Raw genomic sequence first — 25,843 nt, 5'->3', positions numbered from 1 at the left:
GTTTCCCCAATGCATTCTTCTGAACAACTCAAGGAAATCTTGTCACATACTCCGTTTCTTGTTTTTCTTCAGTGCTGTCAGCTTTAACTTCTCATCCGACTTACTTGAGTTGATCAGCTCAATTTAATTCAACTCACCAAGCATTGCTGAGTCTCTACTCTGCACCAGGTGAGCTTCGAGGTTTCAGTGATATGCCCAGGACAAAGGCAAGTATCTGTATCTGAGGATTGAGACATGAAAACAAACATGCCCCCACCCTTCTCCTTCTCAGAGAATCCACTGCTTCCCATTCCCTGCTCAACCTTCTTCCCGTGATGGGCTCAACCTTCCTCCTGCGAACTGCACAGGCTCTGGTCTCCGTCACTTACCTGCCACATCTGCTAGTCCCTAAAAGTGCATTCCTTGGTTACTCTCCTGGGATGTGGGTAGGTTAGCATCCTTTTTCTAAGATTTGACTGTAAGAAGGTCTCGGGACTGGGTGTATTTACAAAGGGAAATGGAGAGGGAGACAGGAAGCCCAGAAATGAAACAAACATTCCTCACTCATTTAACTGGCAACCAGATAAAAGGACAGTGACTTGTGGGTGCTGGTAGCTACTGGTCCTGCTGGAATCAGACATGGTTCAAGCATCTCACACCTACAAGATGCTCAACAAACATGGAACTGACATAAGAATCACAGGGAGGGCTGGAGAAGGGCGCCACCGAGATGGGCGGATGTCACAGAAGGAGCGTGCTGGAGCCCGGATCTTGCCTCAGCGTTGTTTCCCTCCAGCTGAGCGGCCCCAGAAATCCAGCGGGGCTTCCTGCAGTAGGAATCCGCTGGGAGGTGCATGGTCATCCTGTGGTCACGTGCGTCCACTCCCGGCTCACGCAACACAAGCTGACCCAACCCTGTCTCCTGGGAAACAGCGGCTTTCCAGATAGCACGACCCACGGGCTACACAGAGGATTACATTTCTCTAGCTTGCTAGGTATACTGCTAGTACCCAGAAAACAAATGGACTTTTAACGTGGTATCCCTCCAAAGCATCATGTAAATATATGAATATGTGCATTCAGTGGGCACGAAATAAGTCATGCAGTAAGAAGTGTGGGGTTTTGTTACCAACGGAGGCAACTTATAAATACCCATGTATATGTTGCATATGTATGTAATGTTTATTATAGACATTTGTAAAAAATATTTTTAATGTTTATTTATTTTTGAGAAAGAAAGAGACAGAGTGTGAACAGGGGAGGGGCAGAGAGAGAGGGAGACACAGAATCCGAAGCAGCTCCAGGCCCTGACCTGTCAGCACGGAGCCCGATGCAGGGCTCGAACTCACGAGCTGCGAGATCATGACCTGAGCCTAAGCTGCATGCCTGAGCCACCCAGGCGCCCCGATTATAGACATTTTTAAGAGATAGAAAGAAGAGAGTGAAATTTTAAAAATCTCACACGATCTGGCTTTCTGGAAAATCTCTTTTGTAATTTTATATATGTTCTTTCAATTACATATGCTTTAACAAATTTACAGATCATGCCGGCACCTGTTAAAAAGCGCACGGGGGTGTAGCCGGCTGGATGGCGCCCCTGAGAGGCGCCCAGTCCTAATCCCCGGAACCTTGCAGATGTCAAAATTGAGGGTAAAGGCTTTGCGTAGACGGGTAGTTAAGGATCTTGAGAAGATTTTCCCGGATTAGACCGATTGGCCCAAAATTATTTTACCTATGTCCTTACGAGAGCAAGACAGAGAGGCCCGAGAAGCAGGCAAAATGAAGACAGAGGCAGAGTTGGAGAGATGTGGCCACAAGCAAGAAACACCAAGGGCTCCCAGAAGCTGGAAGACGCAACGACAGATTTTCCCTGGCATCTCCCCGGCAGCTTCCAGAAGGAAGGGGCAGTGCCCAACACGCTGACTTCAGACTTCAGTGCTCCGGGGCTGCGAGGCAATGTTGCCGCTGTGGTGATTTGCTGGGGCGCCTGCCAGGAGCCCCTCCTGAGCTGGGCGCTGCCGGGAGCCCCTCAGGGCACGGATGCCTGCCCAGCCTTTCTTCACACGTTTATACTACGCGCAACCGTGTCTGCTTTATTAGATATGTAAGCTATTACTAAAGGCCTCAGTGGATACACCCCCATCTTTGGTGTAGACGGTAGTTAACACAGGTTACATTGGAAAAACAGGGCCGGGGTGCCTGGATGGCTCCATCTATACATATCAGACTCTTGATTTCAGCTCAGGTCTTGATCTCAGGGTCGTGAGTTGTTCATGCCCCATGCTGGTGGGGAGCCTACTTTAAAAAAAAAGAAAAAGAAAAAAAAAACAGGGATTTTTAAAAAGAGAATCTTTTTTTAAATGCTTTATTTATTTTTGAGAGATTTACTTAAAACAATTTTTAATGTTTTATTTATTTTTGATACAGAGAGAGACAGAACATGAGAGGGGGAGAGGCAGAGAGAGAGGGAAGCAGCTCCAGGCTCTGAGCGGTCAGCACAGAGCCCAATGTGAGGCTCGAACCCACGAACCATGAGATCATGACCTGAGCCAAAGTCGGACACTTAACCAGCTGAGCCACCCAGGGGCCCCGAAAAACAGGGATTTTACACAAGCCACTGTTTGACCCACACCTGCAGATATTTTGACCTGATTGCTCTGGTTTGGGGCTAAAATGGGTCAAAATTTTTTCAACAAATTATATGACTTTATGAAACAAATTCTCCTGAGAAAACAGGATTTGACTACTAAATTAACACATGCTGGCAAATTTATGCAAAGAAATACCTCAAAATGCCTCATTCACCTCAAGAGCTCATTACCTTATAGAAAATGTCACCAAAATATTCAAGTTCCATATAGCTCTTAAGTGATTTTTACCCAATGGTGTTTTCAATCTTTGTGCTTCCTGTCCTTCTATACATGTGTGAACAGGAATGGGAATGCTGAGTGACTAGGCACTCGGGCAGCTGTGAGGAACAGAAATGCACGGAAGAAACACTTAACTTTACAACTCTGGTGCTTTGCAGTATCATCTGCACAATTACAGTAAGACATGTGATGCCTTCCACGTGTCACAGCGATTCGGGGTCTGCGGCACTCCGTCCTGCTGGGCCGGGCTGGCTGCAGGATGCCCAGCCAAAGAGCCGAGAGGCGGAGCGATCAAACGGTGCGCCTGGTCCAGAGAAGCATCCAGATGCCGACTCACTGAAGGCAGCTCTTCCAGGGGCTGCGTCTGGTCTCTTGGCAGGTGGTCCTGCGTGGACCACATTTACTTGTGATGCATTTTGCATCCCCCAGAAACAAGTGTCTTCTGTGAATGCAGAACGGGGCTATAATTTTCACATTATAGGAAGAGAGTGGCTTTATAACAGAACTTGAATTCCTATGCAATTCTCTTTCAAAGAAACATGAATCTGTTAGATGGTTTCACATGTATTCTATAAATATGAAGTTGAAATAAATGAGTGGCTGGAGGTGTTATGGCCTTGTTAGAGAAGGAGCGGTCCGGGGAATTATCTGACCATATAGAGCAAATTAGGAACACATTTGGGACAAGTTGTCAGGCCTTTTATAAACTCCAAGAATGATGGGATACATATTCTATATTTGCTTTGTGAAAATACTGCATAAAACATCAATTGTTATTAATCATAATAACGTAAAATAGATTGAGTTTGGGAAGGCTGTTAGAGATTGTGCGTGTTTACCTAAATATCTGTATATCTACAGATTCCCAACTATAGAATAAAATCACTAAAGAGTAAAACCTTGCACTTACAGACAGTGGATTTTGTTGGTGATACACCATAGGCTTGTATCTTTGTGTATAATTTTTCTAGGTGCAAATTCAATACATACTCATTACAGAAAAATTACCAATAGTAATTTAGGTGCAAATTCAATACATATTCATTATAGGAAAATTACCAATAGTTAAAAAAAAAAAAAAACGGAAAGTCTCCTTTGATTAATAAAAACTTCCCTAGAGGAGCATCCTTCGCCCTCTGAACCGCCTCTGTCGGGCAGGGCGGGCTCTCCAGGCCCCGTGTGGGCAGACTGCCCGGTGGCCCGGACTCGGCCGGGGGCTGCCCTCGGAACTCGGCTCTGCCAACGCCTGTGCAGAATCGCAGCCAGACACACACCGCTTGGCACAGAACAGACGATTCTTGCACGGAACAGGTGTCTCGGGGAGCGAACCGGACAGACAACTCTTCCCACGCTCCTGGCGCTGCCTGAGCCTCAGTTCCCGGCTGGCCCACCAGCGGCCTTGTCGCATCGGGGCTCCCGGTGCTGTGCACACCGCAGTCCTCTCTCCTACCCTTAGATCTGCAACCTGCCGACTGGTTAATTCAGTTTGTAGTCACCGCTTTTCTGATTTTGCAGGGAATGACTTACAGCTAAAGAATTCCAACCACGAAGACATAGGGGAGAAACTTCAGGAGTGCTGGAAAGAAAAGCACATCTGTTCGTACTTAAAAATGTTTTCTTTCCAAAAGTGGAAGAATGCCTTGTAACGTGTGTGAAACGTTCCTCCTACACGTATGCAGATTTTATTTTAATGGAAGAAAGAATTGGAAGCATAAAATAAGAAATCCAGAATGTTCCTTTCATACTTGACAAAACAATTTCCTGATTCCTACTAAGAGGTTGGCATCGGATTGGAATACATGTGTGGTTTTAAAATATGAAAACACGTTCACATGGTGAAGCTGTAAATAAATGAGTGTAATTAGTACAGACGGGAAGAAAAGGGAACTGTGTTTATTGACTGAGTGACGTGAGGATAATCACAGGACTCCAGGAAAAACTCGGCAGCTACACCCCACCAGCCCTAAAGGTCAATGCTCAAGTCAGAAGTGTCACGCCACAATACTCTTGTAACGTCTTATGCACAGTCTCACAAAGCACCTATGTTTTGTACGTGAACGCATTTTATAGAAACACTCAGATGCATACACAAAAATACGTAGTTGAAGTGTGAATTAATCTATACCTATATCTCTGGTTTTTTTTAACGATCCTATCTCTTACTTTGGGTCCAACTAAAAGCAGAGCCCAAGACAAGGACTTGGGTGAAGACTGGATACATGCAGTATATTTGAGAAATGGGAGCACACATATAAATCACCTTTCTAAGCATCCCAAAATTTGAGTAATGTTTTTAAATAAATTACGTAATGCATTTCTGTAAACTCCATTTGCCTACTTGAAAGGGGAAATGTTATTTGCATATATGCAGTTCTTCAGTTAAGTTTATATCTGATGTACAATCATAGAAAGAAGGCAATTAGTAAATTGAGTCCAGCAAGATAAAAAGGATAACTTGTCTACAAATAAAAATAGTATTAGTATTAGTAACATCAACACATTCTTGGCAGGAGTATGCCCAAAGTCACTTAATGTATTACTGATTCCCTGGTACGTTGGGAATATGATGCCTTCAAAGTAAAGCATTAAAAAAAAAGAGTAATATAAAGTCTTCAAATCTTTTAGGGTGCTGGTTCTGCAATTCTCTAGCTATGTGGCTTTTTACATTGATTCAAGCGTCTCTGAAATATTAGGGAATTTGATATGTATGTTTCTTTGTGGATCTATGTTTTCCGGTTTTAGATAGGTAAACTGAATTTGAGCACTTTAAGGAAGACGTCAGTAAATAACATTGGTCATGTAAAATGTTCTTTCCATAATCGTGAAAAAGTATTTTAGAAAGACAAAAAGAATGTCCATCAACCTCTAACAACCTGATCATCTCATTCCAAGCGGTATACAGTGTGAAGGTCCACTTAACTTCATCCATCAAAGTATTCCCAAAACAGTCAGTGCTTTTCAAGGATCACCCTAAAATACGCAGGGATCCTTTTCGCATTTCTGATGTAAGTCTATATTTGTAGTCACAGGTTTTCAACTGTTGCTTCTACCTCAGTTTTCACTTAAATCAAAATTAAATCTATTAAGCATTGGTAATTAGGTTCATTTAAGTTAATAAGACTTTCCTTTTCTTATTTTTATCCTATTTTTGCACAAATTCCAAGAGTGCATGTTTTATCCTTTTTCATAATCCACAGTCAAAAGTCAAAAAAGAGGATTAATGGACAGCTTTGAAAATGATGACGGTAAAACCTTTAGTCCATGGAGAAGTGTAATTGTACAACTTTTGTACATGTGAGGAGATATACATGTACATTTCTGTATTCTGTGTTAAGTATATTTTAAAGTTCCAAGGATTTAATTTGTTTTCTTTAGTCAAAGTAAATGGATATGAATGATACATTTAAAGTTACCACACAAGTTAATACTACAATACTACTTTTAGCTCTACATCTTAGATATTCAACACAAATTAGAAATCTTCCTCTTTAGTGGAAAGCTATCCACTTGGCATTTTCTACGTGAGGTTCTAAGACACAATGGTGAGGTGAAAGCAGAGGAAAATAAAAATGAAGCAAAAATCAACCAGGATCACCATCATGTAGTGGTAGGAGTCTTAATACCTGGATAAATCACCTGAAGGAAAACAACCCCTAAACATTGGAAAACAACCAGACAGTTGGTTACTATGAGCAACTCAATTAGGACAATGGGGAGATAGTCTGAATCAGAGCCAAGTTGAAGAAGCATTGCTAAATCTTCGAATTTATCACAACCCTTCTCTGACTCTAAAGAGAGAAACAACATACAAAAAGGGAAACTGAAAGGCTGGTCCCCTAATAATAATAATGTATGGCATATCATCTCAAATATATTGTGCAATGTTATAGAATATTTTGTAAATATCACAATTAAATATGTGTAATAACCAAATACACACATTCTACCTAAATATTACTTTGACTTCTTCTTACACATAAATGAGTAATCCAGGATTTGATCAATTATTAGAAAGCAAGTGAATTATATGCTAACTGTAGAACAGAGGCACATGCCTATGAATCAACACTGGCTAAATTATATGCAGCTATGGAAATAATAGCATTAGATGGTGGCATAGCAATAGAAACCAGTGCACTTATGAGAGACTTTACTTCTCAGAAACAGATAATTTTAGCTAAGAAACAAGCAAATCAGAACCTACAGAATGATAAAATCCTTCTACTTCATTCTGTAAGATTTACCATATTCTAGCACAGAACAAGACAATAAGGGCACACACAAAACACACACGAAGTGCCCTCAATAAATTTCATTTTGAATATAGGTGCACAAATCCTAAATATAATAGCAACACATCAAATCTAGCAGCATATTAAAAGAAAAGCACATCAGAATTGAAGAAATTAAACAAAAATGCAAAGATGTTTATAAAAGGTTCAAAGAATGTATTATTGTAATTTACCATATGAACCAATTTTAGGAAAAACGCATATGATATTCTCCCTAAATGACAAGAAAGCACTTGGTAAAATTGAAAAACATTCTCAACTCCAAAAACAAAAACCCAGTTTTCCCCTAATTTGATAATGGTTATGTAGTAACCCAATAACAAACAATATAACTAACTAATATAGAAAACTAGAAGAATTTCCTTGAAGTCACAGAGAAAAACTAAGGATGCATATTATTGTCATTATTTTGCATTTTCCTAGTATTCCAGCAAATGCAATAAAAACATAAAAGTAAGTAAAACTTAAATTATTGGAAAATAATCAAAACTAACATTACTAGTAGATAATTTAATAGTCCACCTAAAATTCCAGGAGAATGAGCTAAGCTATTATAACAAATAAGAGCACTCAGTAAATTACTGGCTGCAAAATCAACAGGCAAAAATCAAGAATTATCCAATAAAATAGCAATATTGAACTGAAAACTAATGAAAGAAGAGCTCAGTTTACAATAGTAGATAAAGTATATTGCACAGAGGAACAAACTCCAGAAATGTCTAAAAATTTGATGAGGAAAATTATAAAACTTCATTAGAAAATTTAAAAGTCTGAGTCCCAGGAAGACATATTTTGTTTGTGGATTTGAAGACTCAACCTTTCAACTAGATGGGTGTTTCAATCTCCTGAATTTACTCATTCAATGAAAATGTCCATAGTATTTTTGAGAGAACTTGACAAGATGATCCCAATTTTCACTTGAAAAAAATAAATGGGAACTCTTGATTTTAGTTTATAAGAACTATGAGGAACAATGTGTCCTAATATTTGTTAAAACAGACTCAAAAGTTATTGGGGAAAAAAAAGTTAAACTGTGCTACTGGCATAAAAAAAGAGAAATATATCAATGTAACATAATTGAAAGTAGAAAAGAAGACACAAGGATGTATGGAATTTTGTTGTCGATAAAGGTGTTATTTCAAATAAACAAACTTCAATAATGAGATTAGGAGACACACATAGACACACACGCAATTTCGATCATCAATTCACGCCACTTGCAAAGTGAATTCTAGGCAGAATAATAAGCTCTAAAACACTACGTGAAAACATAGAACAATACTAGTCTAACCTCTCAAAAGATTAATGGCAAAAGCCATAAGCAGAATATTGACAAGTTTTAAGACATAATAATATGGAGCCCCAATGGTACAAAAGAAAAATGCAGAGCAACATGTGCAACAAAACCAAATACTCACAGAAGAATAATCTTCACAACCCACAAGGAAAAGGATGAACCTCACAATGGAAGATTCACAACAGGAAAAAGTCATAAAAAATAAAAATCATCATGAGTAACTAGACAAGTGCAGATTGAGGCCACAATGAATACTACATCCTGTCTGTCCGGTAACTGTAAGTAATGACTCCCTGGGTTCTACTCCTGAAACCAATAATACATGGCATGTTAACTAACTTGAATTTAAATAAATAAATTTATTTTAAAAATATGTAATTTGGGGGCAAAAGTGTAAAGGCTAATTATTATCACTGGTGTTGGGAACAGTGTGGGGAAATGGAAATTTTCACTTCCGATTTTTAAGAGATGGACAGTTTGACAAAATCTGTCAATAAAAACATGTATTACTTTTGATTCACTACATCCACTTTTGAAAATCTGGTCTACAAGACCATTCATTTTACAAGGTGTGTAAAACCAAGAATTTTCAAAGCCACATCTATAAATAGAATATTTAAATAATATGTTGTGAGCCACACTATAAAGCTGAGGAAAAAAGAAGCAAAACTCATTTTCTATATAAAAAGAACTGGAAAAGTTAGTGTTAACTGGAAAATGTATGTTCTACTTGAGAAAACAAGGATCGTTACAGAAAATGTTAAAATATAAGCTATTCACTCCATCACTGCCTAGTGGATGCTCTCTGCCCGGCTGTGCTCTCTCTCATGCCCATATAATGCAGACAAAACCCATGAAAGGGGAAATTAATCTGAGGGACACCCACTCTTGTACAAATCTTAAATTTACCTGTCCGTTACATGCTTTGTGTTAGGAGCCAGGACAAGAAAGGAGAGAGAAAACAAAAATGAGTAAGATTCACTATTATAGTCCTGGTGAAATAAAAACTTGAATTTAAAAAAGGGGAATAAAAGCAGGGCACAAATAACTGTGAAATAAAGCTGTATGAAATGGTCTTGAGAGAGAAATCATATCAAGCTGGGCTTCATGAAAGCCAGGCCCCCAGGGACTGGTAGAAATCTGAAAGGCTGGGACAGGGAGAGTGCAGAATCCACACAAAGGGAACAGCGTGAGGTAAGCGGAGATGTGGGGGGGGGCGGGTACAATTAGAGCAGGGCGTCCCCACGTCCTGCCAGAGCCCTGCGGGTATGAAGTTGTGGATGGCAAAGCCAACAAGAGAAGCTGACTGACTTCTGATACGGAAGGTCATCAACATTCCAACAATTCACAGCTGAACTCAGCACAGTCGCTCATGACGAGGACTGTGTTTTTGTTGGCTCAGCAGGGATTTAGCAATGGGAGCACTCCAGCGGGGCAGGAGGGAGGAGAGATGCCAGCTAATCAACACAATCCGACTTCTCTCCTTTGTCTTCCTCCCCTCCCACATGCACACGTTCATCTTCTCAACATTTTCCCAACGATTTCATTTCCAAGCACTTAGATTTTTAATGTCTTAAGTCTTGTATTTTTAATTTCCTAAGAAAAAATCTTGTATTATCTTGATAGTGGTTTTTAACCACCCACACAGCACATACAATTATTTTAGATTATATCTGAAAGAAAACTTACAGACCATTCAATGCAGGCAACCCGCTTCTTTCACAGTTCTTGATAAAATGGTTAATAATAAAAGTTAACCATATAACTTGCCTTAGGTATAGCAAACAGGTCTCTAGCATTATATGAGAAAAAGTAGAGCTTTTTGTTTGAAAGGAAATCACTCAGGGGGCACCTGGGTGGCTCAGTCATTTAAGCATTCAACCTCTGCTCAGGTCAGGATCTCACAGTTCATGGCTTCAAGCCCTTCATCAGGCTCTGTGCTGACAGCTCAGAGCCAGGAGCCTGCTTCAGATTCTGTGTGTGTCTCTCTCTCTCTGACCCTTCCCCACTCATGGGCATGCATTCTCTCTCTCTCTAAAAAATAAATAAGCATCAAAAAAATTGAAAATAAAGGAAATCACTCTAACGACAAATAGTGAGTGTTGCCATTACTTAGGGTTGCTACAATAAAATACAACTTTTTGACAGGAGACTTACTGAACTGCACTGAAACTGAACATCTTGCCCCAGTTGGACTTATTTGGCACAAAATACATTATTTTATTGAAACCGGCTATTTGAAATTCTCCCTTTATGCTCAACCAAGCAGACAGCTGATTCTGCGGAAGGAAGAAAAGAAACACATAGATTATTAATGGGTGAATGAGGTTAACACTGGTGGTGGGTCCAGTTTCCACTTGGGAGCATGAGAAAAAGAAAGTTAAAACTATTTCTTTCCTTGAAAATCGCAGTATTTCATTGAAGAGAAATGGCTTTGTACTAGACTGGTAAAGAAATAACGAGGGGTAATGTGTGATGGCAGGCATGAATGAGAAGAAAAGTTTCTCAGCTAGAACCCACTTGGGAAGTCTTACTTCTCTCAAGGAGTTTTGAAATCTCAAACTTGAAAGAGTAACATAGGTCACAGCTTTTCTTGTTTAAGCGATTCATCTTTATTCCCAAATCACGCAAAGAAAAATCCGGTAATTAAGCCCATAGAGGCAATACAATACACAATCAGAAATTATGGGGAAAATGACTTTGGCAACTGAACATGCCATCAGACATGAAGTTCGCCCTCCTCCAGAGCTCAAGAGTCTCATTGCCTTGCTTGGACACCGGAAGTTAGTCTCCGCCCCATCCGCTTCTCTGTAGTAATTGAAACCACGCTGCCATACACACAGAAAGGAAAGAAGGAAAAGAAACTGACAGCACTGCCTGTCTTTGCTCTAGGTAGGTCAGTACATATTTTGAAAATTCTGGTGCCTTTTGACATTAATTTTCTCCGAATATAGAAGAACCTTGGAATTCCAGCCTTCAAAATAATATGATAATACTAATTACCATTAGACGGATGACAAAAAAATGAATTCTAATAAAAAAATTTCAATATGTTTTACACAGATACCTATCTATCAGAAATCACCCCAAATATCAAAGATAACTTGAGGTAATTTACTTACAGTAACCACCATGCACACACATAGAGAGTAACAGTCTCACTGATATGAACATTAGTAAGGAATACAGTAAGGTATTATAGAACATGTGCATTAAAATTAGCAGCTCAACTAAGTGGAAAATTACTAGTACCTAACACCTGGATGAATAACATAGTTTCCCAACAACGTGGAGTTTTTCTCCTTCCTAGAAAGGCTTACATTATAAAGGAACTATAAAGGATTCTAAAGGAATTAATGTCTAAATGTCAACCATCTCTTGGAAAATTGTATAACATCAAAATTAGTGATCCAGAAAAATTTGCTCACATTTTAGAAAATGTCTTCATACCTTCTTCTGTGTTTTCTAACACTCTAAATTTTCAGGAAGTTTTTATTGATGCGAACATTCAATATCAAAGTATTTACTGGGTAATGGCTCCATGTCGGCCAAGACTTTTAATAGATGTTAAGCTAAATAAACCATTTTTTTACTCTATAGGAGAAGCCTATGCAGTAGAGGAAAATAAAAGGAGGGGTCAGATGTGTTAACAAATGGCTCAGCTGTAAACACAATGGGTCTCAGAGCGGTCAGTCACAGCCAATGCCCTGCGTGTTTCCACCACTGGTTCCCAAGGGACTTGGCAGAATAATATGGAAAGAAGTTAGAGGATAATAAATATACATTGTTAAAACATAAAATGAACTAATTTGGGAAGAATGGATTTCAAAATTATTGTAATTGATGAATCTATCTGGTTGCATTATCTTTATCTTGTATGCCTATGTTCGATATATTTTTAATTATTTTTCTTCCTTCCAAAGTTACAGAAAGGAGTCTTCCCCTTGTCAGATTTCTATGCACTTGCATTAACTTTGATTGCATTTATATTGCATCATTATTATTAAACCACCTAAAATTACTTTACATTTATTATATTTCGAGATGCCGCAGGAGACTGACACAGATGCGTCTTGTGAAAATGCAGCAAAAAGTGCCAGCTGCCAGCTACAACATTGGGCATGTTCATTAGCTGCTCTGTGCCTCGGACTTCTCATCTGTAAATTGGGAATAATATTAGTGTTTACTTCATAGCATTATCATGAGAATTTAGGGTAAAGTGCTAATATTTCATCACGTTTCTAAAATATTTTATCTGGATATTATTTTAATTCAAAATGTCCTTTTAATATGTTGGGTAAGTGAGATTATCAGTTTTTATGAACAATGGAAGAGTCATGCTTTGGGGGCAGAAGCTCCTGGAAAAGATAATGCTTCTCAAAAAAATATATGGTTGGGGCACCAGGGTGGCTCAGTCGGTTAAGCCTCCGACTTCGGCTCAGGTCAGATCTCACGTTCGCGGGTTCGAGCCCCGCGTCAGGCTCTGTGCTGAGAGCTAGCTCAGAGCCTGGAGCCTGCTTCCGGTTCTGTGTCTCCTCTCTCTGCCCCTCCCCCTCTCATGCTCTGTCTCTGTATCAAAAATAAATAAATCATTTTTAAAAAAGTAAAAACAAAAAAGAAAAAAATATGTGGTTATCTTAGGTACTGAGAACTATGATTCTGACAATTAACCTCACACTTGGGAAAACTATTTTGTTACCAAAGCACTGATACTCAGATGCCCCTGAATAACTTCATTACATGATGATAAACTACATTCTAGCTAATTCTATTTAGGAAATTAAAAGAAATTATTTAAAAATCTACAACATCTGGAATAATATTCATTATAGCGCATCTATAGTATTAAAACAATCCATCATCAGTAATCAAATTGTGATATATATCAACTCCAGTTACTATACAGCGATGAATTACTGATTATATTACAAAGATTAACAATATGAAAAAAACTTTAATGACTTAATGTTAATGACATTTACAATATAAAAACATGCACTTAGAAAGACAGGAGATATGTAACATGTAATTGTAATTATGAAGTTATGAGTGACATTTTCATTAGTGCTACTGAAATATTTTTCCTACCAGTAAAAACATTATTAAATAAAAATGGCAGAACTATTGGAACTATTCTGTTCCAATAGAGAATACATTTATTCTGTATTACATTATTATTATCTTACCCCTGTAAGAAATTAAACAGTTTAGATAGTTGGTTTTCTATATCCTCTGAATAAAAGAAAATGGGTCTAATTGTTGTAATGCAAATATCATATAATCTTGTTTGTTTAATATATTCATATTTTAGGTCAATTAATTATTAGCAGAGCATTTTTTTGTCTATAAGTGATTAAAGTTAAGGAGGTAGAAAGCAATGACATTTATTTTCTTGACTTCTGTTGACTTAGCCCTTTTGAAGCAGGTGGAATTCTTCTTTAGATATTAAAAAAAAGACTTTAATACACAACAAACACTTATGCTCTTTCTATAAATCCCAGTAAAAGCAATAAAACCAAGCATATAAGCCACTTTCAATCAAAGAAGATTCATCTCATGGTTGTTTCGTTGTTTTTGCTGCTGTTGTTTTCATCTTTGTCCTTCTGTGGGGATACAGCCTTCTGGGTACAAATCCTAGTCCTAGTTTTCAAGCAGGTCCCCGTTAACTGAGGGGGTCACAGCACATCAGATTGCTTTATTTTTTCTTGTTACATTGCACTTACACAGGGAAGAATTTCAGCAGAGTGCTAGAGCTGGCTTGCACTGGCTCCTAAGCAGCCAACTGTTGAATTTCCAGGAATGTTGCAAACTGGATGTTAAACCATTGTTAGTTAAGATGGGCCACTGTGAGAGCATTTATACCATCATTGAGATGGAATGAGAGAAACCTACAAATCAATGCCCAATTTTGTTTTTAATCTTCTGGTAGTGATTAAACAATTACCAGCCAGAAGATGCCTACATATAGGATTTTTATGAGTATATCATTGAACTCAATGGGTCTTCCAAGTGAGACATTTCATACAAGCACATTCCTGGAGTGAGAGTCCGCACAGACTGTCAGAGCGGATTCCACTCTCATTGATCAGTACTGTGGGCTGCTTCCTTTCCCAGGAAAATACTGACCCCTTGGAAGAAGCATTCTTCCCTGGGATGTTCTTTACACTATTTGGGAGCTTTCTGTAGAGATGAAAAAGAAAAAAACAAAGAAAAGAAAAACACACACACAAAAGAAAACAAAGAAACCACCACAATCAACTCAAAAGATGAGTTGAGCCAAAATTGTTACCTGTCAAGCTAACAGTCAAAAATCTACTAACCTTGCTTCTCCAATACAGATTCAAGAAAAATTATTGTCCTGATGATGACAATGAAGCCTTACATTGCCACAAAATACCTCTGAACTCTCCAAAGAAAGATGAAACCATATTCAATGTTGTTTTATTATTTTCTACATTTTGTGTCTTTATAAATCAGTTATCCATGGACATATATGTTAATTGCCGATAATTACTGGTTATGCTGAATAAAAGAAAATTTATTCTTTTAAAAATACATTTATAATTTACTATCTAGAAAAATGAAGAGAACGGTAGTTTTCCTTTCTTTTTTTCTTACAAGATGATGTGAGAATAATGAATTCTGTTTGAGCACACTTGTGATACTGCTCTTCAAAGGTGAATAATGATTTCTGCCAGGTGCGCAGTAGAGGTGATTGAACTGATGTCAACACTTTGCTAGTTTCTGGAAGAAGCTATAAACTAATAAACACACACACACACACACACACACACACACACACACACACACACATCTCAGGAGCTAGTAATATGTTTCATGTTAGAAAGACTGGTTTAGGACAAGGTCACATAAAATGCCAAGATTTATCTTCCTGTTAGTTTGTGGTAGGAGTCACTTAACTTGGTTGTAAACTTAAACTAATGGGTACTAACTAATCTCAATGGTGCTTAAATCCCCAAGTAGTAAATACTTCTAAAGGCCTAGGGAAACTTTACTACAAGAAAGGGATGGACAATTATTTACCTTGTGATGGGAAGGTGCATTTTGTAATAAGTTTATCTAAATAAGAAGCCATGAGCATTTTATTGTCATTATTTATTCACCTAAAGTACATGAAATCACAAGGAATCATTTTGTTACCACGAAGGCTATGACTCTGCTTATAAAAGTACTATCACTGCAACAAGAATAGTCTCAGCTTGAATTCTGTTGTAATTTTTAAACAAGATAGAAAAAAAAAGCAGCCCCTGGGATTGGGAGTTACACAGCCAAGCTATCTTGAAAAGGATGTTAAATTAAGTATGTTTAAAATATATAAAGATATAAAAGGAAGAATCAAACCACAAGACAAAATGAAATAAGAAGGAATGTGAAGAAGGACCAGATAGAAACCCTAAAAGTAAAAACATAGTCATTGAAACAAAAAAGATAACAGATTATACAGAGGCCAGCCATAGCTAAAGGGAGAACTAGGGTCTAAAAAAGACAGATCAAAAGAAATTACCAGAATGTCACAGAATATATAATAAAAAAATAAAATAAAAGAATGTCAAAGATTAAAGAAATATAAAATTGACCATAAAGCCTCAATATTTATCTAAGAGGAATTCCTCACTCCCCCCAAGAAAAAAGAGTTGAGAAAACTGGAGTCAGTATTTGGCTGCTAATTTTCAAAAATTAAACAGAAATATGACCTCTCGAACTGGAAGCATTGGTATATTATCTCATTTAACTCTCACAACCATTTGGCTAAGAATTACCTGTGGTGAAGAAATTAAGCACAAAGAGGATTAAGTGAACTGATCAAACTCACTCCACAACCAAGCAGTAGATGGTTCATCTTGATGCCCAAACCCTGTCCCTTCTCTGAGAGGTTCCTCTATTTTGGTCAGCTACATCACCACATGCCTCCTGGTGGTGCCCAAGCCTAATTCAAGTGCCTTCCACCTTCCTAACCTCTTGTTTGCTCTGATTACCCAGGCAGACTAAATAAACTCCAGAGACACAGTATTTGAAAAGAAAAACAACATTAAGTGCAATCTGTGCAAATAAAGAGTCCACAGCATAAACATAACCATTTTCACAACAGGGTAATTAAATGTTTTTAGCTAGAAAATGGTCCATTTTGGGAGAACTTTGAGTTGATACTAGGATGTTTGAATTTGAACATGAACCATTTCCCCAGTTTGCCACAAGTTCCTTGATGGCAAGTTTTATCTTGTTTCCACAACAGCATCAACCAAATGGTAGGCACAGGAGAGACCCATTTTTAGATGTATCAGGAGTTTGAGGATGAGGCCCTGTGGAAAACCCAAACTTAGGGATGGGAAACAGAAAACAGAGCCAATTAAGAAGACAGAGAAGATGGGCACCTGGGTGACAAGGTAGATTAAGCATCTGACTCTTCACCTCGGCTCAGGTCATGATGTCACAGTTCATGGTATCTGACATCACAGAGCCTTCTTGGGATTCTCTTCCCTCCATCTCTTGCCCCTCACCCGCTTGCATGTGGACGCATATGCGCACTCTCTCTCTCTCTCTCAAAATAAATAAATAAACATTAAAAAAAGAAAGCAGAGAAGAGTTCAAAGAGATAAAGATATAATATAGCATTAAGGAAGTTACAAGAGGCTAAGAAAGAGGTAGTAATCAGTGTCCAATGTCTCAGAGAGAAAAAAATGATCAAAGGTCTATAAAAGAGCATCAGATGTGGTAACAGAGAGAAGTAATGTACTCCACAGGGACTATTTTCAGTAGAGTAAAAAGAAGAGAAACCAGGTACAGCATATAATCCCTTCCTTCTAGGAAATTAAAACCCAGTTGGGAAGATAAAATGTGATCAAATGTAATAAGCAATAAGAGTTGTGAACCACAACATTTTTAGAACTTCAACAATCCACCTTTGTTGTTAGATTCTGTAAAATCATCTCTACAAACTCCCAAAACCAAACATGGAAAATCATCTAACTTAGAGGCTATTTTGAGAAAGTCAAAGATAATCAACACTCAAAAGACAGAATGTTGTAATTAAACTTACATTGTCTGGTATAGTCAACTGAAACAACAACCTTTAATCATATGATCTTCCTCAGTTTGAAGATTCATAGTAGAGAACCTATTCCCAGTAAAAGTAAATATACATTCACTTTATAAATATTATTGTTCTGTCTCAAAACTTAAAGGAGAATAAGTTTAATGAGAACAATGTGACTTCCTTGTTATTTTTAGAAGTTTGAATTTTTGAGCACATTTCCCTTAAAAATAGTTTTTTCTCTAAGACTTATAGAAAAGTTTTTTTTTTAATTCCCTTTTTCAAAAGACATAGTCTTCACTCATGACATTATCATTCATATTCATTCTTTCTAACATTAACAGGAGAGGTGTTTTATATACCCAAATACAGGGCATACACAGTGCATGTGCATGCTCATATGCACAGCCCACATGAAGTAAGGAGGAGTTCTCTCCTGGGGGCTGAGTAGGAAAATCTAAGTAGTCTGCTAATCTTTTCAACCCAGGCCAAGAAGAATAAACCAAGAAATATGTATAATTGGTATTAGTGAGGAAGATTCTAATTAACTTCTCAGCAAGGCAAATGAGTTTTATCAGCATAAGTTTCTTATAAATAAGATCTGTTGATACTCTCACATGATTTCTTCTTTGAAAATCAAAGATCTCAAGAGAGAAGCAGCCGACAGCTACATTCAAGTCTAATAGAACAATAGAAAAAAAATCAGAGACATGGAGTTTGCTTTTATAGAGAGAAATAACTACAACTTAATGTTTGCAAATATATCAAATGACCAACTGACTTTTTTCTGAATTTTCCACTTCTCTGAATTACAGCTTTCATTTTTATGTTCTTAATTTTATTTTTTTCCTTTTTATCCCCAAATTGTCATGTTTCATACTAACTTGTACAAATCAAAGCCTTCGGATCTGTGTAGAACATGCTCTTAGCAATGGTTCACAGTTAGGGGGTGTATACATCATCACCAAACAGGAAACTTTTTTCCAAATATGTGTACATTGTGGGCTTGTCTACGATTATGATTGAAACAATCCCCAGTTTTATTCTGTCACAAAATTCTGGGTCAGAACCACTTGCAGAAAGTATTGAGAAACCACCAGTGTAGCCAATAAATACATCAGTGAGTCAATCAGTAACTTGCTTTCATTGTTTGGATTCTTAACAGCTTACTTTTGCATGTGAATAATGTGAATTAGATGTTAAGGTTACATCTTCACCATTTTTCAGTTGTCATAAAGAGCTGCTTTGTTTTCATCTACATTTAAATAATCTCTAGTTATGTCCATATGAAAAATGAGAAGGCGGGGTGCCTGAGTGGCTCAGTTGGTTAAGTATCAGACTTAGGCTCAGGTCACTGATCTCAAGGTTCCTGGATTTGAGCCCCACATCGGGCTCTGTGCTGACAGCTGAGCCTGCTTCGGATGCTGTGTCTCCCTGTCTCTCTGCCCCTCCCTTACTCACACTCTGTTTTTCTGTCTCTCTCTCTCTCTCTCTCTCTCTCTCTCTCTCTCTCTCTCTCAAAAATAAATAAATGTTAAAAAAGTATTATTAAAGACAAGAAGGCATCCTGAACTTTACTGTTCCCTTCAGCCATCTATTCCTCTCTTTACCTTTTTAACAGGTCTTGACAAAGTTCTCTATGTGGTTGGTTTTACTTTCTCAACACAGTAAAAATGACCTCTGACCTCATAACTTCAGCATTTACCAATGTTTACTTATTCCTATAGCAGATGAAGGGTGTTGTGTGGAAAGTCCAAAGACCCAGCACACAAGAGCCTGCGGGCTGAGTGCCAGCTGGGGCCGTTCCTCCTGTGGATTGGAGAGGCTGGGCTGGCAGCCAAGGGGGTAGGTTCACCACAAGACCTGCTGGTATGAACCTCTACTGTATTTCTAATGAACTTGGCAACTTTTCTCCTCTAAATCCCAGGAATTGGTCACATTGCTGTCATCAGCTTGCTGGAGTTATTCAAGCATGACAGAGCATACTGGAGCTAAAATGCAGTCCCCACAGAATGATAGCTGTCTTTTTTGGTGTGTTTTCTTGCTGATATTTAGTGCACAGCTCGTCTTCCCAGAGAAACAAACTTTTGTTGGACCACTGATTTTTAGTTCAGGGCACAGAGAGCAATTCTAAGCCATGGAGAAAGTGTGGACAGAGTCAGAGGCTGAATCCTTTTAGGAAATCTGTGGACACATAGCTAAACACCTGGCAGGTGTAGAAATAACAGTGAAGATAAACTCGATTTCGGTACATGGTTAAAACTTCCGTCCTGAAAATGACTTGCTAATTTGAATTATAAATCTACTGATGATCTGGGACTATAAGCAAATGTGTTTCTATCTATTGTAAGGCAGTCTCTACACATGCAAGAAACAAGTAATGGGATTAAGTCTGGCCTTCCAGGGATACTGGGAAGATAAATGAGGTAGTAGTTCGGAAAGTGTGAAGCATTTCCTTAGAGGAAAATGATTGTATTTATCTAAGGAATAAACGTAATTACAAGATGACCCTCTTGTTACAAATTGACCTAAGAATAGTACCTAAACCTCATGGAAGGATTTTGCATTATTGATGTAAGGCTTGTGAAAACCAAGAGATATAAGAGAAACTGTGTTATTCATTTTATTCATCCACCACCAGATATCCACCAGATATATCTATCTCTCTGGTGGTCGATGAACATGTAGATTTATATAAAAGTAGTTATCAACTCTTAGGTACACAGCACTATGCTAGGTATTGCAAGATATTTAAAAAAAAATAGCTTTGTTTTCCAGAGTTTAAAATAATGTTAGCAAAGTGATGATATACCCATGTGTATGTGTATGTATTCATATTTTTCAGATAGTTTGAACAGAGATATCAAATACATCAGGGTTTTAAACATTCATTTCTAAAAACTATGTATTAGTACATACTTTGTTCTTGATTTAACAAGTCCAATTATAGATGCAAGACTGTATGAAAACAGAAATTTTCAGGAAATTAAAACATGTTTTTAAAGAATGCAGCTTTGGAATGCTTAAATGGAGTCATGAAATCAGAGTAATTAATCATTATAAAATTTTTATTTTGTGAAATTGCCAGTCTAGACATTAAACGCAATTTGTATCTGCTTTAAACACTCTAACCACAAATAACAGTCATCAAAATATAAACCATATTATTGCTTAATTTCATGACTCTACTTTTAAATCATATAACAACAAAATCTGTATATAAAACTTCATATGCAAATAAACACATACTACATATATTTGTATACATGGAAAGAGGGAGAAAGATAGAAAGCAAACATAGCAAAATATCGATTATTGTTACACTTAAGTTGAAAGTGCATGTATGTTCATTGTACTCTTCCAAAGTTTTAGAAGTCTGTGTAATGAGTTTTGGGATAAAAATCTTTAATGCCATCCTGGAATGATGTATTATCATATATATGTATGTGTGTATATATTTCTCTCTTTTTTATGTTTATTTATTTATTTTGAGAGAGAGAGAAAGAGAGCATGAGAGTGGAAGGGGTAGAGAAAGAGGGAGAGAGGATCCGAAGCAGGATCCATGCTGTGAGCACAGAGCCCAGGGCAGGGCTCCATCCCGCCGACCATGAGATCATAACCTGAGCCAGAATCAAGAGCAGGACACCTTGCTGAGCCACCCAGGAGTCCCTCCACTTGTAATTTACTTGAAGGTCCATCTGAAAGATGTCTAGATGGCTATTTACTGCCATGAAATCCATCACATCAAACTTCTCATCTCAGCATTCTTCTTTTGTTCTTAGATGAAAACCTTACCTCATTCTTTAAATAAGTCATTTGAGATTTCTCTCAGCTTCTCCCAGGCATAGCAACACACTGCAAGGTGCCTGTAAATACACTATTAAGAGGGAAAGGACATCTTTCCTTTGCTAATGTTGGGGATCCCAAATCCTCCCTCCACCGATTCCCCAACTCTTCATCCTTTCTCTGGAACTATTTTCTTTGCGTTTACATTTGAACAATTTCTAGTCGTTTCCATTAAAATCAAAACAGCCTCCTGCATCCTGCTGGCCTCTTCACACACTGCCCCTTCATCTGGTGCCCTTTCAACAGGTCTTGAGAAAGTTGTCTATACAGCTGTTCCCACTTCACAGGCCTCAAAACATTCAGAAATGGCCTCTGATCTTATGATTTCAGAAATCACCAATGACTCCCATGGTGACCAATCCAGTGGGCCATACCTGACCTGCAGCATGTGTTGTGATAGCATTAATAAGCCTTCTTTCATAAACTTCGCTTTTCTTGGATTTTGTGGCCGTGCACACTCCTGCTTTGTTTGGTAATTTTTAGATCACTCTGGCAATTTTCGGTCTCCCCTGAGGGACTCATTTCTCTCCTCCCCTCAGGCAGATGTTGACATTGCTCAGTACCTTCTCAGGAACTCTTTTTTTTTTTAACACACTATTTGTCAATACTATTTGCTCTTCTGGATTCAACAACATCCTTATATAATGTCACTCACCTGGTAAAGCTTTCAATTGCTTTCCAATATATTAGCATAAAATTCAAATTCCGTAGCAGAACCTATATAAGACCATAGATGCCTTAAACTCTACCTTCCTCTCCAGCATAACTTCCTTCCTCTGTCCCCTGACTTCCTGTCTTACGGGTCTGAAGGCCTTCTTGCAGGTCCTGGACCACAACAAGCTGTGTGTTTCCCCTCGGCTTGGCTAATCCCCAAGCCACACACTATGCCCTTCTCAGCATTAGAATAATTTCTTTAAAGAAGTTAGCCATAACTAAGAACCTGATAATCTTCTTTCCCTAACATCATTTTTCTCTATCAAAGCTTAAAATTTTCTTTGTAGATGTTATTATAATTTACAATTACACATTTATTTCTCTGTTCACGTATTTACTTTGTCCTCTCCTTAGAGGGTGGGCCGCATGAGTGAGACCCTGTGTTCCTGATGGTATATCCACTACCTCAGACCTGCTCAGTGTCAGTGTATCACTGTGATACTTAAAACATACTTGTTCAAATGGCAGGATTCCATTCTCATTGCCAAGTAGTACTCCATTGTATACATAAACCACATCATCTCTATCCATTTACTAGTTGATGGACATTCAAGCTCTTTCCATAATTTGGCTATTGTTGAAAGCACTGTTATAAACATTGGGGTACACGTGCCTCTATGAATCAGCACTCCTTCTTTGTTTGGGTAAATTCTTAGCACTACTGCTAGGTCATAGGGATAGTCCTATTTTTGATGTTTTGAGGAACTTCCACCCTGTTTTCCAGAATGGCTGCACTAGTTTGTATTCCCACCAACAGTGCAAGAGGGTTCCCATTACTCCACATCCTTGCCAGCATCTGTTGTTGCCTGAGTTGTTCATTTTAGCCACTCTGACAGATGTGAGGTGGTATCGAATCATGGTTTTGATTTGCATTTCCCTGATGATGAGCAATATTAAGCATCTTTTCCTGTGTCTGTTGGCCATCTGGATGTCTTCTTTGGAAAAGTGTCTACTCATGTCTTCTGCCCATTTCTTCACTGGATTATTTGTTTTTCAGGTGTTGAGTTGGGTAAGTTCTTTATAGATTTTGGATACTAACCCTTTATCTGATATGTGATTTGCAAATATCTTCTCCCATTCCATCACTAAATCAACTTTTAGTTTGATTGTTTCCTTTTCAGGGCAGAAGATTTTATCTTGATGAGGTCCCAATAGTTCATTTTTGCTTTTGATTCCTTTGCCTTTGGAGATGTGTCAAGTTAGAAATTGCTGCAGCTGAGGTGAAAGAGATTGTTGCCTGTTTTCTCCTCGAGAGTTTTGACAGTTACCTGTCTCACATTTAGGTGGTGGATGGAGCTGGAGAGTATTATGCTAAGTGAAATGTCACTTAGAGAAAGACAGATATCATATGTTTTCACTCATATGTGGAACTTGAGAAACTTAACGGAGGACCATGGGGGAAGGAAAGGGGAAAAATAGTTTCAAACAGAGACGGAGGCAAACCATAAGAGACTCTTGAATGTGGAGAACAAACTGAGGGTTGACAGGGGTGGGGGGCGGAATGGGTGATGGGCATTGAGGAGGGCACTTATTGGGATGAGCACTGGGTGTTGTATGTAAATGATGGATCATGGGAATCCACCCCCAAAACAAAGCACACACTGCATAAACTGTATGCTAACTAATAAATTGTTGACAATAAATTACATACAAAAATATATAATTATATATGAAAACATAAGATTGATAATTGACTTATCAATTATAGCCAATTAGATATACAGCTTTAAAAACTGAAAAAAATACTTGTTCAGTGGATCAGTGATCTTTACATTAACATACCCAACATGAAAGTATTGTTATACCCTCACAGTTACATTTCAAAACGTAATTTCTTTCTAGGAAATGACACTAACATCCACTACTATCCTCATTGCTAACAATTAAACATCATCTTTTACTAATTCTTCTTTCCTATGTCCTCATCCAATAATTATTATGAACTACTTTGGTTCAGTATTTCTCATTTTCAACTCCATTACTACTACTGTTGCTATTACTATTACTACTTCTACCATTGTGTTTTAGGACATCTGTCATTTTATGTAAATAATGAAATATTCTCCCAATTTGTTTTTTATTCCTCCACTCTTGCTCACCTTCTAAAGCAGTCTCCTCCCCAAAAACCCGTTTTCAACAATTGGACAGGTGTCTTTCTGAAATTTTAAAGTGAACATGTCTTTTCTCTGTCACATAAAATGGATCAATGATTCCATTTGCCTTCAGATACCTCCCGTCACTTAGGTTGCCTCATGAAGTCTTTTCATAATCTCAGCACTCTACCTCCTCAGTCCCTTCTCTCTCTGCTCGCCTGCTGCCCACACCTGCACGGTGCTCACGCATCCTCCACCAGCAAGAAGCCCTCATCTTTTGAAGGGACTTCTGTGAATTTTTACTTGCTGTCCAGTCTTCCCAACCACTCTGTAAGTTCAGCTTAGATATCACTTCTTTTGGGATATTTACCTTCCCAACTCCTTTAAGTTTTTGTCTTATTGTCTCATTTATAATAAAAATGACCATGTGCAACACACTCACTTCCCATCATTCCAAACCCCTTTTACTACGTTAGACTATTTCTGTTTATCTATAATACTTTTCATCACTATATAAGTAATACATGTGAATAATTGTGGGAAGCAGCAAAGATTCAGCTGCTTGGCCATTTGCTAGCCGGATATGTCACTCCCTGAGGGGAGTTGCAAAAATAGGCAGGGGAACCCACTCCCTGTCAGAGGAGAAGCCAGAAGAACAAAGATCAATCGCCCATAGGCAGGGTGGTATCGGCCCTTCAGTGCTGTGCTAAAAACTTTAGTTTTTTCCTTCTTTACCCTAGCCTAAATCCCTTAACCCTGTTTCCTAGCAACCGACCTAGGTCAGCTGCCTTGTTTTCCCACCTTGAAACCTTTATAAGATACAGATTTTCTGAATAAAAGAGAGAAGGAGGCTTGATCGGAAACTGTGTGTTGTGTGCTTACTCTCTGTGCTCCCCCTTCCTGCCCTTTCTCTCCCTCTCTCAGGATCATGAACTCACAAGGATTCACCGCCCCGTGGGCTGGAGTGGCCAGGGTGGGACACGACAAATAATATGTTAATATAATAGTTAATATTATTATTTATTTACTTCCTTTCCCTACCGGAATGAAAGCCTCAACATTTTATTATCTGTCTTTGTACTGATATATTGCAAATGCCTAGAATGGTGCCTGGCTCATACTTACTCAACAAGCTTATAATAGGATGATTATGATAAAAATAATAATAATATTACCTGACCCATAAGGTTGTTGTGATCTTAAATAATTGCACAATTCCTGTTACATGATAAGAGCTATATAAATATTAGATGAAATGCAGCATTTTAAGATAACAACCACCAGAGGGTGGAGCCAAAATGGCGGAGAAGAAGGGAGCTCGGTAAACTCCCTCCGCACCGTTTTTCGAACTGAGAGGGATATTACGTTCAACTGAGAGAGCGGAAGGAGAAAATACGAACTCCAGAAGGAATAGAACCTCAAGGATACCTGAGTGAGTGGGGGCGAACGGGGGAGATCCGAGGACGGGCCAGCCCGGGACGGGCAGGGGAGGGAAGATCCCCAGCCCAGCGTGGCGCAGGTGCCGGGCGCCCGGGAGACAAAGGGAAGAGACAGAGTCGGAACGCGCTCATGGAGCTGTCTCTGGGGAAGTGGTATAGACCGCTTGGCTGCGTGTGGAGACAGAAACCCACTCCATAGATAACTGCTGGGCAGCCGGAATCCCGAACCGGGGTGGCGCGAGAGAAGGAATAGCCCCCAGC

Source organism: Suricata suricatta, chromosome 14, assembly GCF_006229205.1.
Source record: "Suricata suricatta isolate VVHF042 chromosome 14, meerkat_22Aug2017_6uvM2_HiC, whole genome shotgun sequence".
Classification (NCBI taxonomy): Eukaryota; Metazoa; Chordata; class Mammalia; order Carnivora; family Herpestidae; genus Suricata; species Suricata suricatta.
The sequence above is the reverse complement of the archived record's forward strand: the minus strand, read 5'-3'. Positions refer to the sequence as shown.